Raw genomic sequence first — 17195 nt, forward strand, 5'->3', positions numbered from 1 at the left:
CTTCTTTTCCTCCTCCCCCTCCTCTTCTTCCTTCTCATTCATTCATCATATTTATCGAGCACTTACTGTTTGCAGAGCACTGTATGAAGCGCTTGGTTCTCCTTCCTCCTCTTCCTCTTTCTCCTTCTTTTCCTCCTTCTTCTCCTCCTCCTCTTTCTCCTCCTCCTCCCAGCACCCAGGCCAGGGCTCCGCCCGCTGAGGGTCAGTTGAGGTACAGACCGAGGGACTGAATGGGTAAGACTGGGACCAGAGACTGAAGGACTAGCTGGGAACCGACTGGGAACAGATGGGAGAAGACTGGGGGCAGGCGGAGGAAAGGCTGGGGGCAGACGGTGGAACAGATCAGAGGACAGATTAGGCAACTGGCTAGAGGACATGCCAGGGAACAGGCCAGAGACAATATTACTGACCAACCCCAGTGGGCAGGAACTGGGAGCCAGATGGGGTCACTAGGCTGTTGGGAAATTAAATTCCTCAACTTTCACCCCATCACTTCCAGCAGGAGCAGGGCTGTAGTCAAGGGCTTTGTGCTCAAATGGAGTCCAGATATTCATTCATTTATTCAGTTGTATTTATTGAGTGCTTCCTGTGTGCGGAGCACTGTACTAAACGCCTGGCCCATGTCTTACCTCTGGCCCGGAATGCCCTCCCTCCTCAGATCCTCCAAACAATCACTCTTCCCCCCTTCAAAGCCCTACTGAAGGCTCATCTCCTCCAAGAGGCCTTCCCAGACTAAGCCTCCCTTTTCCACAGCTTCCTCTCCCTCCCGCATCACCTCCACTCGCTACTTTTGATCTTCCCCCGCTCTCCCCTCCCCACAGCACTTATGTATAGAAGTATATATCTATAATTCTATTTATTTATATTGATGCCTGTTTACTTGTTTTGATGTCTGTCCAGGACAGAAGCTTCTCCAGCTGCAGTCCTTACCCTCTGACAACAGTCTTCCCACATAGGGATTTGGTGATTATGACAGTGCAGCCAAATAGCAGTTTCTGCCTGGAAAGAAGTCATCCCCCTGTCCCCTCACCCGACCCCTGCTCCGGCATCTACCCCAGAGCTTAGAGTACAGCGCTAAGCACATAGTAAAAGCTAAAAAAACCCACAGTTGATATTATTGTCATTACCCCTGGAGGTGGGTGAATGTGTGGTTGGGGCTGCAGTATGGGCATTTGGTCCTGGAAGGTGGAAAGAGCAAGGGCTTGGGAATCAGAGGAACTGAGTTCATTCATTCATTCATTCATTCATTCAATTGCATTTATTCTAATCCTGGCTTTGACAAATGCTTGCAGTGAGACCTTGGGCAAATCACTTCACTTCTCAGTGTCTCAGTTACCTCATCTGTAAAATGGGGATCAAATTCTACTCCCTCCAATTTAGTCTGTGAGCCCCATATGGGACAGGGTCAGGGACTATGTCCAATGTGATTAGCTTATATATATCCCAGCACTTAGAACTGAGCTTGGCATGTAATAATAACAATAATATTAATAATAATGGCATTTGTTAAGCACTTACTATGTGCCAGGCACTGTACTAAGCGCTGGGGTGGATACAAGCAAATCGGGTTAGACACAGTCCCTGTCCCACGTGGGGCTCACAGTCTCGATCCTCATTTTACAGGTGAGGTAACTGAGCCACAGAGAAGTGCTTAGTAAGCTCGTAACAAACATGTAAAAATAAAAGGTTGCTAAGAGGCAGGGGGAGAGGAGCCGGCATTGTAGGAGGAGGGAATGAGGTTAAACAATAGGAAGAACTTCTGGACTCCCAGGGTAGTGAGAGGGGTAAATACTAGTAGAAATTGCCTTGAATTCAGTGGATAGAACAGACAAGGATGGTCCGCCTTATTCTTCAGGAGCAGCCATCGAGGCTCAGAGAGGGTGAGCAACTAGCCAGAGGTAACGCGCCCGCTGTTGGGTAGGGACCGTCTCTATATATTGCCACCTTGTACTTCCCAAGTGCTTAGTACGGTGCTCTGCACACAGTAAGCGCTCAATAAATACGATTGAATGAATGAATGAATGAATGGGAGGGGCAGAGTTAAGATCAGAACTCAGCTCTCCCTTCTCCCCCTGGGAGAGGTCAATCCTCCTACCTTGGCCTTTGTCTGACCTCCGGGAAGCAGCACTCTGGTCAGCCGGAGCGGTCAGGCTGAACGGTCCCTGCTGGTCAGTCCACAGCCCAGTCCCACTGGGATCTCGGGGGGAGGCAGGAAGGGCCTGGTGCCCTCCTTCAGGGGTGGGCAGGGAAGCCTGCGGGGATCCGACTGTGGAATTCCCGGCTGGAAGCTGCCATATTTCAATCCTCCAAGGTAGACGCGCTCCTGTCCTAAAGTGAGGAAGAACAGCCCGGTGGGAGGGTAAAGAGGAGGGCTTGGGGAAATTCCAGAGAGAACCCAAGCTTCCACTTTTACTTTTAGCATGCTCTATCCTTCCTAGAGGTATATCAGTTCCCTGGCGGATCAGTTGGGCAGTGGGAGGAGCCACTAAGTTGGCAGTAGGGATGCCAACTCTCCAGAGTTGCCTGGCTGCTGGCATAGAGCCCTGGACCCTTCCTGCTGAAGGAGACTCTTTCCCCTCCAGCCCTCACCGCACAGGTTTCATCCCTTTGTGCCTGGAGGGTGGGGACAATGCCGGGAGAGAGAGGGGAACCCGCCAGCGGGCTCAACTCTCAGGGGCCGGGAAGGGGCGCGGAGAGGGGATTTGGAGGGTGGGATTGGGAGGCTGTTTCTGCCTAGGGGGCTGACCGTCTGCTCTAGGACGGCCTGTCCTGAGCACCTGCTGGATTAGAACTGTTAGCTGGACATGAGGAGAAGGAAATCAATCAATCAATCAATCGTATTTATTGAGCGCTTACTGTGTGCAGAGCACTGTACTAAGTGCTTGGGAAGCACAAGTTGGGAAAGGAGTCACAGGGGCTACCAGTGTCGGGGGAGAAACAATGCTGGCTTGTGTGAGAACACAAATACACACACACACACACGCACACGCACACGCACACACACGTGTAAAACCGCCAAATTCTGTCTCTGGCAGAGAAGGACCCCTTGTGGGTAGGGGAGTTTATACACACCAATCTTCTGGAGGTTGTAACTGGGCCTTCTGCCTCCTGATAGTCATTTATTTTTTGTTTTGTTATGTTATGTTTTGTTGTCTGTCTCCCCCTTCTAGACTGTGAGCCCGCTGTTGGGTAGGGACCGCCTCTGTATGTTGCCAACTTGGACTTCCCAAGCGCTTAGTACAGTGCTGGCAAACAGTAAGCGCTCAATAAATATGATTGAATGAATGAATGTATTCAATTATTCAACCCTATTTATTCAGTGCTCACCCTGTACAGAACACTCTACTAAGCACTTGGGAGAGTACAAGACAACAGTATGGCCCCGAACTGCCAGATCAGGGCACTGTCCTCAGTAAAGTGACCAGTTCAGCTTTCCGCGTACACAGTAGGTGCACGCTACAGGGCTCTGCCATAGTAGCTGACCATTAGTTTTGTCCCCGCCGTAGAAGCCCAGTGCAGTTCTTTTTACACAGTCGGGTTTGGCCAATTCTGTGAAAAGAACTGATGTTGACATGGCACACAGTGAAAGCGAAAGCTGGCAACAAAGGATCAGCACTGCCAGAAGAAAGGCCCGTGAAACGGAGAGCTGAGATACAGGAAGCGGCCGCTGGAAGGTGGTCCTGGAAAATGAGACAATGAGGAATTTGAAACCATCCTACCGAGTCAAGAACCCAGAACCTGTGCTGTCTGGGATTAACCATGGACCCGGTGAGGGAGGAGAAGGGAACATTTTGCAGTTTCAGAAATTCACAGATTCCCCGTCACCTGGAGAACTTTGCCCGAATGTGCTTAAAGCAAACAAAGCTGATCTGAGCCAGATGCACATGGAAAAAGCCACACTGTGCTTGGTATTCCAAGGCCTGGTTCTCTCTTTGATTTTTCCTCAGAGTACCGTGATCTTCCTGAATGCTTTTCAGCCCTCAGTGATCAATCAATCAATCAATTGTACCTGTGGAGTGCCTACTGTGTGCAGAGCACTGTACTAAGCACTTGGGAGGGTACAATTCAACAATATAATGGACATATTCCCTGCCACAATGAGGCCCTCTGTTTCTTTCTTTCTACTCTGTCTTTATTGCTATCTCTGCCTCTTTGTGCGTCTCACTGATTCTCTCCCTCTCTCTGGATGTCTTTCTGGCTCTCTCTGTGTCTCCGTGCATAATAACAATGGTATCTGTAAAGTTAATAATAATAATGTTGGTATTTGTTAAGCGCTTACTATGTGCAAAGCACTGTTCTAAGCGCTGGGGTAGATACAAGGTAATCAGGTTGTCCCACGAGGGGCTCACAGTCTTCATCCCCATTTTACAGATTAGGGAACTGAGGCCCAGAGAAGTGAAGTGACTTGCCCAAAGTCACACAGCTGACAAGTGGCAGAGCCGGGATTTGAACCCATGGCCTCTGACTCCAAAGCCTGTGCTCTTTCCACTGAGCCACGCTGCTTCCTTACAATATGTCAAGCGTTGTTCTAAGCACTGGGGTCGAAACAAGGTAATCAGGCCAGATACAGCCCCTGTTCCACATGGAGATCACAGTCTAAATAGGAGGGAGAACAGATATTGAATCCCCAATTTACAGATGAGCAAACTGAGGCACAGGGAAGTGAAGCGACTTGCCCCAAGTCACACAGCAGACAAGTGGTGGAACAGGGATTAGAACCCATGTCCTCTGACTCAGGCCTGTGCTCTTTCCACTAGGCCACACTTTGCTTCCTATGTACATCCTATAAGAAGCAGCGTGGCTCAGTAGGAAAGAGCCCGGGCTTTGGAGTCAGAGGTCCTGGGTTCAAATCCCAGCTCCGCCACTTGTCAGCTGTGTGACTTTGGGCAAGTCGTTTCTCTTCTCTGTGCCTCAGTTACCTCATCTGCAAAATGGGGATTGAGACTGTGAGCCCCACGAGGGACAACCTGATAATCTTGTAACCTCTCCAGCACTTAGAACAGTGCTTTGCACATAGTAAGCGCTTAATAAATGCCATCATTATTATCTCTTTATAGGTCTCTGTGAATCTCTCTCTCCTTCCCCCAACTACCAAGGCATTGGTCCTTGGGCCTAAACTGTTTCAACCCCAGGAGACCCTTTAAGGCCAGCCCCAGGTATTTTAGTGACCCAGGCAATTATTTTTAATAATAATAATGATGGTATTTGTTAAGCGCTTAATATGTGCCAAGCACTGTTCTAAGCACTGAGGCAGATATAAGGTTATCAGGTTGTCCCACTTGGGGCTCACAGTCTTGATCCCCATTTTACAGATGAGGTACCTGAGGCCTAGAGAAATGACGTGACTTGCCCAAATTCACACAGCTGACAAGTGGCGGAGTCGGGATTAGAACTCACGACCTCTGACTTCCAAGTCTGTGCTCTTTCCTCTAAGCCAAGCTGCTCCTCTAATACTGCCCCTGTCCAATTCATCACACCAGCTAAGCACTGTTCCCGGGTCCTACTGTTTGCAGAGCACAATCCTGGACACTTGGTCCAGTTCATTCATTTAATCGTATTTATTGAGCATTTATTGTGTGCAGAGTGCTGTACTAAGCGCTTGGGAGGGTACGTTACAACAATAAACAGACACATTCCCTGCCCACAACGAGCTTACAGTCTAGAGGGGAGACACTAATATAAATAAATACATTACGGATATGTACTTAAGTGTTGTGGGGCTGAAAGGGGGGATGATAAAGGGAGAAGGTCAGGGTAACGCAGAAGGGAGTGGGAGAAGAGGAAAGGAGGGTTTAGTCAGGGAAGGCCTCTTGGAGGAGATGTGCCTTCACTAAGGCTTTGAAGGGGAAGAGAGTAATTGTCTTCAGTGCCCTGTCCCCTGTAGATACTGTTACTGGAGTGAACGGGCAGACTGGGCAGTATGGATATCTGAGAATCTGGGATGATGGTGACCTCCCTGGGGATCTGCCCCAGCCCAGTCAGAGCAGCAGCCTCACCCTTGCCCACTGGTCCTTTATTCAACTCTCCTATCCTTCAAAAGGAGATCTCTCACTTCCACTTAAAATCCACCCCCTCCACCTGTACTTCTGACTCCATCCCTACCTATCTGATCAAAGTGCTTGCCCCCTCCCTTCTTTCCTCTCTGACCACCCCCTTCAACTGTTCATTCTCCATCAACATACTTTCAAACATATCCATGCCTCCCCTATCCTAAAAAAAAACAACCCTCCCTTGACCCCACGGCTCCCTCCATCTCCCTCCTACCATTCCTCTCCAAACTTGAGTGAATTGTCTATGCCTGCTGCCTCCACTTCCACACCTCCAAGTATCTCTCCCTGACCCCCTCCAATCTGGCTTCTGCCTCCTTCCCTTCACAGAAACCATCCTCTCAAAGGTCACCAATGATTTTCTGCTAGCCAAATCCAACGGCCTCTATTCCATCTTAATCCTCCTTGACCTCTCAGCTGCCTTCAACGGTGCTGACCACTCCCTGCTCCTGGAAACATTATCCAACTTTGACTTCACTGACACTGTCCTCTCCTGGTTCTCATTCTATCCCTCTATCTCTTTCGCAGTCTCCTCCTCTGCTTCCCACCTCAAACCATGGGAGTTCTTCAGGGCTCAGTTCTGGATCCCCTTCTATTCTCCATCTAAACCCACTCCCTGGGAGAACTCATTCACTCCCATGGCTTCAACGGTGAGAACGATTCTCAATCTACATCTCTAGTCCTGTTCTCTCTTCTTATCCGTAGTCTCATACTTCTTCCTGCCTTCAGTACACCTCTACTTCATCACCATCATCAATCGTATTTATTGAGCGCTTACTGTGTGCAGAGCACTGCTAAGCGCTTGGGAAGTACAAGTTGGCAACATATAGAGACAGTCCCTACCCAACAGTGGGCTCACAGTCTAAAAGGGGGGCTCACAGTCTAAAAGGGGGGAAGTACATCCAAGCATCTACTTGGATGTAGTGCTGTGGGGCCGGGAGGGGGGATGAATAAGGGGAGCAAGTCAAGGCATCAGAGAAGGAAGTGGGAGAAGAGGAAAAGAGAGCTTAATCAGGGAAGGTCTCTTGGAGGAGCTGTGCCTTCAATAAGGCTTTGAAGCGGGGAGAGTAATTGTCTGTCGGAATCGAAAAGGGAGGACATTCCAGGTCAGAGGCAGGATTTGGGTGAGAGGTTGGCAGTGAGATAGATAAACGAGATTGGAGGAACAGTGAGAGGTTGGCTTGTGAATAGAAGGATCCACAGTCTGGAGAGGAGAGGAATGATAGGGGAATTTGGAGAACAAAGTGGGGTATTTCACAGAGGACCATGAAAATGGTCTTCTTTCTCCAGCAGGAGACAGTCGGATTATCATCATCAATCGTATTTATTGAGAGCTTACTATGTGCAGAGCACTGTACTAAGCGCTTGGGAAGTACAAATTGGCAACATATAGAGACAGTCTCTACTCAACAGTGGGCTCACAGTCTAAAAGGGGGGCTCACAGTCTACTCGAGGAAGAACTTTCAGGTGTTAAAGGGTTGAAATCCTCAGGCGAGGGAGGCTTGAACATCTGCGTGGAGTAGGGCAGAGTGACCTGGAGGCAGGGGGATGGGCAGGATGACCTTTTGAGGACCTAGCCAGCCCCGGGATGCCCCCATTCAGCTGGTGGTGTGTCTCAGGGAGCTCAGCTCCATGCAGTGTGACTCCAGCTGCACCGCACTTGCCCAGGCACCCGTGGCACCCCGAGACAGTAAATGTCCATTCAGGTACAGGGCAGTCAGTGGGCATCCAGTCTACCCTGGACCCCCGGCTTCCTGGTTCTCCTCCACACGCCACGTCGACTAGGTGCTTGGGCTGTGGCGGTGGGCCAAAGCGTGAGGGATCGGGGTAAGAGCGCAGCACGGACCTGGGAAACCCTGGTCCGGACAAGCTCGGGAGGGCCTGGTCCCTGGGGACGAGTGCTGGAACTTATCCGCTAGTCATCACTCAATCAAACATATTCATTGGGTGCTTACTATGTGAAGAGCACTGTACTAGTAAACATGTTCCCTGCCCATAACGACCTTAGAGTCTAGAGGGGGAGATAGATGTTAAGTCATCTGCTGGCCATGCTGGCCACAGATTCCGGCTGCCAGGGGCAGCTAATAATAATCATAATACTAATAATGGTGTGTGTTAAGCACTTACCACGTGTCAAACACTGCTCTAAGCTCTGGGATAGATACACTCTAATCAGGTTGGACAAAGTCCCTGTCCCAACACGGGGCTCAACCAATCAATCAATCGTATTTATTGAGTGCTTACTTTGTGCAGAGCACTGTACTAAGCGCTTGGGAAGTACAAGTTGGCAACATATAGAGACAGTCCCTACCCAACAGTGGGCTCACAGTGTAAAAGGGGAAGACGGGGAAGACAGAGAACAAAACCAAACATACTAACAAAATAAAATAGAATAGATATGTACAAGTAAAATAAATAAATAAATAAATAAATAAAGAGTAATAAATATGTACAGCCTTAATCCCCATTTTTCACAGATGAGGGAACTGAGGCACAAGTTAAGTGACTTGCCCAAGGTCACACATAGAGCTGGTATTAGGATCCACATCCTTTTGATTCCCAGGCTTGCGCTATCTATATCCTTTAGGCCACGATGAGGGCCGTTCGACAGGCCTCAAATGTGGCACTGAGATCTCTGTCAGGGCCCTTCCTCCCCAGGACCAGGTTTGAATTTCCCTTGAGTAGCGCCGGGCTGACAATGAGACGCTGATGGGCTCAAAAGATCCACAAATCCCCCTCCCTCTGTGTGTTTTCTCCTCTAGTTGTCGTTCCCAGAGGGAGAATCAACCTACACTCCTCTCACCCAACACTCCTTCCCTCCTCTGCGACTGCTGTTTCCTCCGACAGTCAGGGAACCTGTGGAGGGGGGACAGAGCCAGGCTTCCGATGCAGCTGCTCCAAACGTTCAATATTGATGCAATTAGGAGCAGAATGGATGGTGTCTCTGGGCTCCCTGCCAGGGGGTGTGGGACTGGGGTGGAGGCAGGCCCAGATGATCCTCAGCCAGCAGGAGAAGCCAGCACCGTTCGACCCGTTCCGAAATAATTTCTTCACCGACCCTAAACCGTTGAGCTCGGAGGGAGGGCGGCCCTCCCTGGGTGGTTGAGCCGATGCCAGCCTGGAGGCCGGGGGCTGGACCTCATCATCGTCATCATCGATGGTATGTATTGAGTGCTTACAATGTGCAGAGCACTGTACTGCGCACTTGGGAGAGTACAACAGAGTTGGCAGGCACTTTTCCTGACCACAACGAGCTCACTTATAATAATAATGGTATTTATTAAGCACTTACTATGTGCCGAGCACTGTTCTAAGTGCTGGGGTAGATACAAGGTTATCAGGTTGTCCCACGTGGGGCTCGCGGTCTTAATCCCTATTTTACAGATGAGGTAACTGAGGCACAGAGAAGTTAAGTGACTTGCTCAAAGTCACACAGCTGACAAGTGGCAGAGCCAGGATTAGAACCCATGACCTCTGACTCCGAAGCCACCTCTGACTCCCAAGACCGTGCTCTTTCCACTAAGCCACGGTGCGTCTCAACTTAACAACCTCTTGAAGAGCACAGATCCTGGAAACAGCTTGAGGCTTAATGATGGGGGCCTGGAGCATTTTATCCCGGGATATCCCCCCAAGACACAGGGCTATCCCCCCAAGACACACTCCCCAGGATGGGGTCACCCCAGGGATCTTCTGCTGGGACAATGGAGGGGCTGTGAGAAGTGAACAAGCAGACAGCTCACTCCTTACCTTGGGCAATCCCAGGCTGTGCCTTCATAGGCCCAGGGGGCTGGCGAGGGAAGACCTGGGAAGTTCCCACCTGGTTCTGAATCAGCCTGGCAACCCACCATCATCATCATCATTATCAATCATATTTATTGAGCGCTTACTGTGTGCAGAGCACTGTACTAAGCGCTTGGGAAGTACAAGTTGGCAACATATAGAGACAGTCCCTACCCAACAGTGGGCTCACAGTCTAAAAGGGGGGTCACCACATGAATGGGATCCTGGTAACAGAAGACCGGGCATCAGCTTGGGAAATCACATGTTCAGGAGGACTGGGTGAAGCGCAAGCAGTGACGGGGATTTTGGGTAATAATAATAATTATGATATTTGTTTAACACTTACTATGTGCTGTTCTAAGCGCTGGGATAGATACAAGGTAATCAGGTTGTCCCACCTGAGGCTCACAGTCCTAATCCCCATTTTACAGTTTAGGTTACTGAGGCACAGAGAAGTGAAGTGGCTTGCCCAAGGTCACACAGCAGAGCCAGGATTAGAACCCACGTCCTCTGACTCCCAAGCCATGCTGCTTCTCTTCACTGCTTTTGGCGGGAGACCATCACCAATCTACAGTGAGAGAAACCTGGGCTGTGCCCTGGCCACAGCTCCTACTCCAGGGCCCAACTGGCCCAGAGGGTATTGGGGCATTTGTCCAGTGCCCTGAAGGGGAAGATGCTCGGGATGCCTTATTCAAGACCAGCACCTCTGTCCCATCCTAACCCCTCCCCTTGGAGATGGCGTGGAGGATGCCACCAATTCTCAGAGATTCCTCCCCGGAAGGTGTGCCCAGGGGAATCCCAGGGGTTTGCTTGGCCTTCGGGGTGGAAGTTGTCTGACCTGGCTGTCTTCTCACCTCTCCCTTTTGTTGAAGAGGACCTGATGGCCCAATTCAGGTGGTTCGGGCCTGAAATGTCAAAATCTCCCGTGCTTCCAACTTTCCTTTCTTCAGTAATAATAATAATAATGATGGCATTTGTTAAGCGCTTACTATGTGCAGAGCACAGTAGCGATAGTAGTAGTAGTAACAGCCTTTATTAAGCACTTACTGTGTGCAGAGCACTCTGCTAAGCACTAGGAAAACCACAGAGGTGGAAATTAGACACGTTCTTCACGACAGGTCATGAGCCAGAAGACAGTACAGTGCTCCAGCGCTTAGTACAGTGCTTTGCACATAGTAAGCGCTTAATAAATGCCATCATTATAAAAAGAAAAGCAATGGGTAGCTGAGAGACTTTCCCACTACTTTTTTTAAAAAATGGTATTTGTTAAGTACTTACTGTGTGCCAGGCACTGTATGTACTAAGCACTGGGGTGGATACAAGATCATCAGGTTGTACACAGTCCATGTCCCACATGAGGCTTACAGTCTGAATCCCCATTTTACAGATGAGGTAACAAGGCATAGAGAAGTTGAGGGACCTGACCCAGGTCACACAGCAGACAAGTGGCGGAGCTGAGATTACCAGATCCTTCTGACTCCCAGGGCCATGCGCTATCCACTAGGCAAAGCTCCCCTGTCCCCACCCCATCTCCTCCCTCCCTTAAGGTGACCAGGTTACTTTTGTTCCTGACCTCTGTTCTCTTTTCTTTTTATGGTGTTCGTTAAGCACTTACTATGTGACAGGCACTGTACTAAGCACTGGGATAAATACAAGTTAATCAGGTGGGACACAGTCCCTGTCCCAAGTAAGCCTCACAGTTTCAATCCCCATTTTACAGAGGAAGTAACTGAGGCCCAGAGAAGTGAAATGTCACTCACCTGTGCCCAGTTCCTGGCCCAGGGTGGCTAAACCCCCCACTGGGGATCCTCATTCATTCAATCACATTTACTGAGCGCTTACTGTGTGCAAAGCACTGTACTAAGCTCTGGGGTGGATACAAGCAAATCCTGCTGCCAAGAGGAGAGCAGAGGGGAATTTAATCGTATTTATCAAGCACTTACTGTGTACAGAGCACTGTATTAAGCACTTGGGAGGGTACAATATAACAATATAACAGACAAAGGAAGGAAGCCTGAGGCCATCTGAGCTTCGGGAAGAGGTGTTAAATCAGCTCACGGGTTCTGCAAACAGACCTTGGAGCTTTAAGAGCCGGCCAGCATGGGGCTTTCAGGAGGAACAGAGGGAAATCTGTGAATCTGAAAACATAGCATGGATAACTGTTAGAGTCACTCTCCCAGCCCCCAGTCCCAGCATCCAAAGAATGCGGAGGGACAGTGCAGAGAAGCCTGGGGATTTTCTTGTTCCTTTGGCATCTCTCCCATCTGGAGCTGCACTGGACATCCCCCAACATTAGTCTTTGCTTCTCCAGAACTGAGGTTCCCAGCCCTTTGTGGGACCCTGGTCGCTCCTTCGCTCATCAATCTTGGGCAGTCAATCATATTTATTGAGAGCTTACTGTGGGCAGAGCACTTTACTAAGCGCTTGAGAGAGTACAATATAGCAATAAACGGACACATTCCCTGCCCACAGCAAGCTTACGGTCTAGAGGGGGAGGTAGACATTAATATACAGATATAGATATGAGTATAAGTGCTATAGAGGTTGGGAGTGGGGATGAATGAAGGGAGCAAGTCAGGGCAACGCCGAAGGGATGGGAGAAGAGGAAAGGAGGGCTTGGTCAGGGAAGGCCTCTTGGAGGAAATGTGCCTTAAATAAGACTTTGAAGGGGCAGCTCAGGAAGACGTTGTGGTAGGAAAGAGAAGGGAGAGGGATATTTCGAGTCTGAATTAACCGTCAAGTGGCAGGCGATCTTCTGCAAATTCCCCGGTCCTTCCATCCTGTTCCCTCCCCGGGGCTCTGGCACAGACTTAACCCAGACCTTGGGCCAGATCTCAGTGAGAAAAGAAGAAGAAGAAGAAGAAAGAAGAAAGAAGAAGAAGAAAGAAGAGGAGGAGGAAGAGAATGAGGAGGAGAAGGAGGAAGAGGAAGAGGAAGAGGAGGAAGAGGAGGAGGAGGAAGAGGAAGAGGAAGAGGAAGAGGAAGAGGAAGAGGAGGAGGAGGAGGAGGAGGAGGAGGAGGAGAAGAAGGAGAAGAAGAAGAAGAAGAAGAAGAAGAAGAAGAAGAAGAAGAAAGAAGAAGAAAGAAGAAAGAAGAAGAAGATTTGTTAAGGGTTTACTGTGTGCTAGGCACTGTACCGAGTCCTGGGGTGAAACAAGCAAATCAGGTCGGACACAGTCCCTGTCCCAAGTAAGCCTCACAGTTTCAATCCCCATTTTATAGAGGAAGTAACTGAGGCCCAGAGAAGTGAAATGTCACTCACCTGTGCCCAGCTCCTGGCCCAGGGTGGCTAAACTCCCACTGGGGATCCTCATTCATTCAATCACATTTACTGAGTGCTTACTGTGTGCAAAGCACTGTACTAAGCTCTGGGGTGGATACAAGCAAATCCTGTTGCTAAGAGAAGAGCGGAGGGGAATTTAATCGTATTTATCAAGCACTTACTGTGTACAGAGCACTGTACTAAGCACTTGGGAGGGTACAATATAACAATATAACAGACACAGGCAGGAAGCCTGAGGCCATTTGAGCTTCGGGAAGAGGTGTTAAATCAGCTCACGGGTTCTGCAAACAGACCTTGGAGCTTTAAGAGCCGGCCAGCATGGGGCTTTCAGGATGAACAGAGGGAAATCTGTGAATCTGAAAACAGCATGGATAACTGTTAGAGTCACTCTCCTAGCCCCCAGTCCCAGCATCCAAAGAATGCGGAGGGACAGTGCAGAGAAGCCTGGGGATTTTCTTGTTCCTTTGGCATCTCTCCCATCTGGAGCTGCACTGGACATCCCCCAACATTAGTCTTTGCTTCTCCAGAACTGAGGTTCCCAGCCCTTTGTGGGACCCTGGTCGCTCCTTTGCTCATCAATCTTAGGCAGTCAATCATATTCATTGAGCGCTTACTGTGGGCAGAGCACTTTACTAAGCACTTGAGAGAGTACAATATAGCAATAAATGGACACATTCCCTGCCCGCAGCAATCTTATGGTTGGGGGGGGGGGGTAGACATTAATATACAGATATAGATATGAATATAAGTGCTATAGAGGTTGGGAGTGGGGATGAATGAAGGGAGCAAGTCAGGGCAACGCCGAAGGGAGAGGGAGAAGAGGAAAGGAGGGCTTGGTCAGGGAAGGCCTCTTGGAGGAAATGTGCCTTAAATAAGACTTTGAAGGGGCAGCTCAGGAAGACGTTGCGGTAGGAAATAGAAGGGAGAGGGATATTTTGAGTCTGAATTAACTGTCAAGTGGCAGGCGATCTTCTGCAAATTCCCCGGTCCTTCCATCCTGTTCCCTTCCCTGGGCTCTGACACAGACTTAACCCAGACCTTGGGCCAGATCTCAGTGAGAGAAGAAGAAGAAGAAGAAAGAAGATGAAAAAAGAAGAAGAAAGAAGAAGGAAGAAGAAGAAAAAAGAAGGAGGAGGAGGAGGAGGAGGAGGAGGAGGAGGAGGAGGAGGAGGAGAAGGAGAAGAAGAAGGAGAAGAAGAAGAAGAAGAAGAAGAAGAAGAAGAAGAAGAAGAAGAAGAAGAAGAAGAAGAAGAAGAAGAAGAAAGAAGAAGATGATTTGTTAAGGGTTTACTGTGTGCTAGGCACCGTACCAAGTCCTGGGGTTAAAGAAGCAAATCAGGTTGGACACAGTCCCTGTCCCATGTGGGGCTCACAGTCTCAATCCCCATTTTACGGAGGGAACTGAGTGATAGAGAAGTAAAGTGACTTACCCAAGGTCACACAGCAGACAAGTGGTGGAGCAGGGATTAGAACTCATGCCCTTCTGACTCCCAGGACTGTGTTCTATTCACTACACCTTGCTTTTCTCAGCTGGCCCGGTGGCTCTGTCTAAACCTAACACCCAACTGCAGCTTCCATGACCCCCGGGAACTCCGCCTGACCCTTTGCAGAGAAGGTTTCAGTCAACGGTAATATTTATTGAGCACTCACTATGTGTAAAGCACTGGACTAAGCCCTTGGGGGAGTACACTATAACAGAGTTGGTAGCTCCAGTCCCTGCCCTCAGAGCGCTTACAGGCTACAGGAGACAGACATTAAAATCAAAAGGGGAAATAATAGAGTATGGGATAGGGTTAAAGAGGATGGAACCTACTGTAGCTCCCAGAAGGCTCAGCAGGGCTGCTGCGGGGTTTCAATCAATCAATCGTATTTATTGAGCGCTTACTGCGTGCAGAGCACTGTACTAAGCGCTTGGGAAGTACAAGTTAGACAACTATGAGAATGGGGTGACAGCATGACTTTCCCAGAGTGCCACAAGGGTTCCAATGGGGACAGTTGGGAAGAGCAGCTGTAAAGCTGAAAGCTGTACTGGGTGGCTACTGTGTGCAGAATGCTGTAGTGGGCACTTCCTGTGCCAGGCCATTGTGCTGAGTGTTGTGTCTCCTGTGTGCAAAGTACTGTTTTGGACACCAACAAAATGTAGAGCACTGTTCTGGACTCCTGCTGTGTGCAGAGCACTGTATTGGATGCTTGGGAATACACAGATGTAAAAGACTCGGTGCCTGCCCTCGAGCAGCATAAAAGGGAATTACAAATGCCCTCAGTTACCCTGTGGGCTGCTGGCCTGGAGGAAACACTTGGAAGGAAGAAGGGAGGGAGTTCCTTGGCAGGGGATTTGCTGTTCTCTGGGACATTTAACCAAGAAAGTTTCCACAGGCACACCATCTCCTCTGCATTAGGAGCCAACATTTTGTTTTAGTGGTATTTGTTAAGCGCTACGTGCCAGGCACTGTACTAAGCACTGGGGTAGATACAAGGCTGGACACAGTCGATGTACCACATGGGGACTCCTCATAGTCTTAATCCCCATTTTACAAATGAAGTGACTGAGGTACAGAGAAGTGTAGCGATTTGCCCAAGCTCATACAGCAGATGGGTGGAAAGCTGGGATTAGGATCCAAGTCCTCTGGTTCCTAGACCCATTCTCTTTCCACTAGGCCATGCTGCTTCCTTATCTTCTCGCTCTCCAACTGCAAGCACTGCAGCTCGAAGGGGTCAGGCAGCTGATTCACGTAGTGGGTGAGGGGGAGGGTGCCGCATGCTCACATTTAGAGGCCTTTTGAGTCAGCTGGATTCAACTCCCACTTGACTCTCAGGACTCAGCTGAGACTGTGGACCCCCAAATGCCTCCTGTGGGACCAGCTTTGCCCTAGAAATGTGCCCGCCCAGGATGGCCTACCATGTTCTGAGGGGGATCTGGTGAAACCCAGCATCTTCCCAGGCCACAAACAGACCTCCCTTTGGGGGTTTCTGCTTTGGAGGTCTGGGCCCATTCCGACTCGGCCCCTGGGTTCCACAGAGTAAGTCTGAATGGGTAGGGATGGGTATGGGGTATGCAACAAGCCCCATGCTGTATACAGGCGAATGACTGAGCTGACTGGAAGGCGTGTAGACTTTGGGGGCTAGAAATCTGCTTTGGGGGGGGGGGGGGGGGGGGGTCAAGGTGGTTGGGACAAAATTGGGCATCTGGCCACCTGGAGACCCCAAATTCCATAGGTGAAGAGAGTTGGGTATTCCAAACCCCAACTTTGGCTGGGGGCTGAGTCAATCGCAAGACTCTCACTGGGCCCACCATAAGGGGTTTCTAGCATTAGGCTTGGTTCCTGTCCAGAGGAATCACTCCCCTCCGAAGCCTGAATTCAGCTGGCTCCTTTCTACTCAGGCCTTGTCCCTCTTCCTCCTCCTCCTCCTTCTAACCCCACTCTCCTCCCCTCCACTCTGGGCAGGCTCCATAAGCCGGTGGATTTGAGGGAAGGGGATCTCTGCACTGAGACCCCAACGCTGGGTCAGGCCATGCCCAGTTCGATGGCAGCCGAAGTGCCCGTGAGGATCATGCCCCAACTGGGGGGATAATTTTGACGGACAGTTTCAGGTCTGTGTTGGAGTGAGCTCGCTCTTCCGGAGATATGCCGGGGGGGAAACCTACAGCCAGGGTTTGAGTGGATCTCCCTTAGAGCCACCCTTTCCCCAGACTTCATTCTGGGGCTGGGGTTTGGCTGCGTCAGGAAAGCCACAGTCTCCAGGAGTGGCCAAAGGGTCAGCCCAGGGCTGGGAGAGGGGGCTGTTGCCTGGCTGAGTCAAGTAGCTCCCCTCCCCATCCTCGCTCCCAAATATCTCCTCATCCTGGACCCGGCCCTGCTGTTTCTACTGAAATTCTTCTTTCTTCCCAACCCTTGAAGGGCAGAGACATCTGGGGTGGAGCTGCCCAGTCCCAACCTCTCACCGGCACGCCGGATCCTAGCCGGCAGGTCCACTCAGCGTCTCCACACCTGGCTCTCTCCGCAGACAGAGGGGCGTTAGGTCTGCAGGCTGAACCCAGCTGGCAGCCAGTAGGCCAGTCTCTCTCACCCTCTCTGGCATCCGAG

This window comes from Tachyglossus aculeatus, chromosome 1, assembly GCF_015852505.1.
Source record: "Tachyglossus aculeatus isolate mTacAcu1 chromosome 1, mTacAcu1.pri, whole genome shotgun sequence".
Classification (NCBI taxonomy): Eukaryota; Metazoa; Chordata; class Mammalia; order Monotremata; family Tachyglossidae; genus Tachyglossus; species Tachyglossus aculeatus.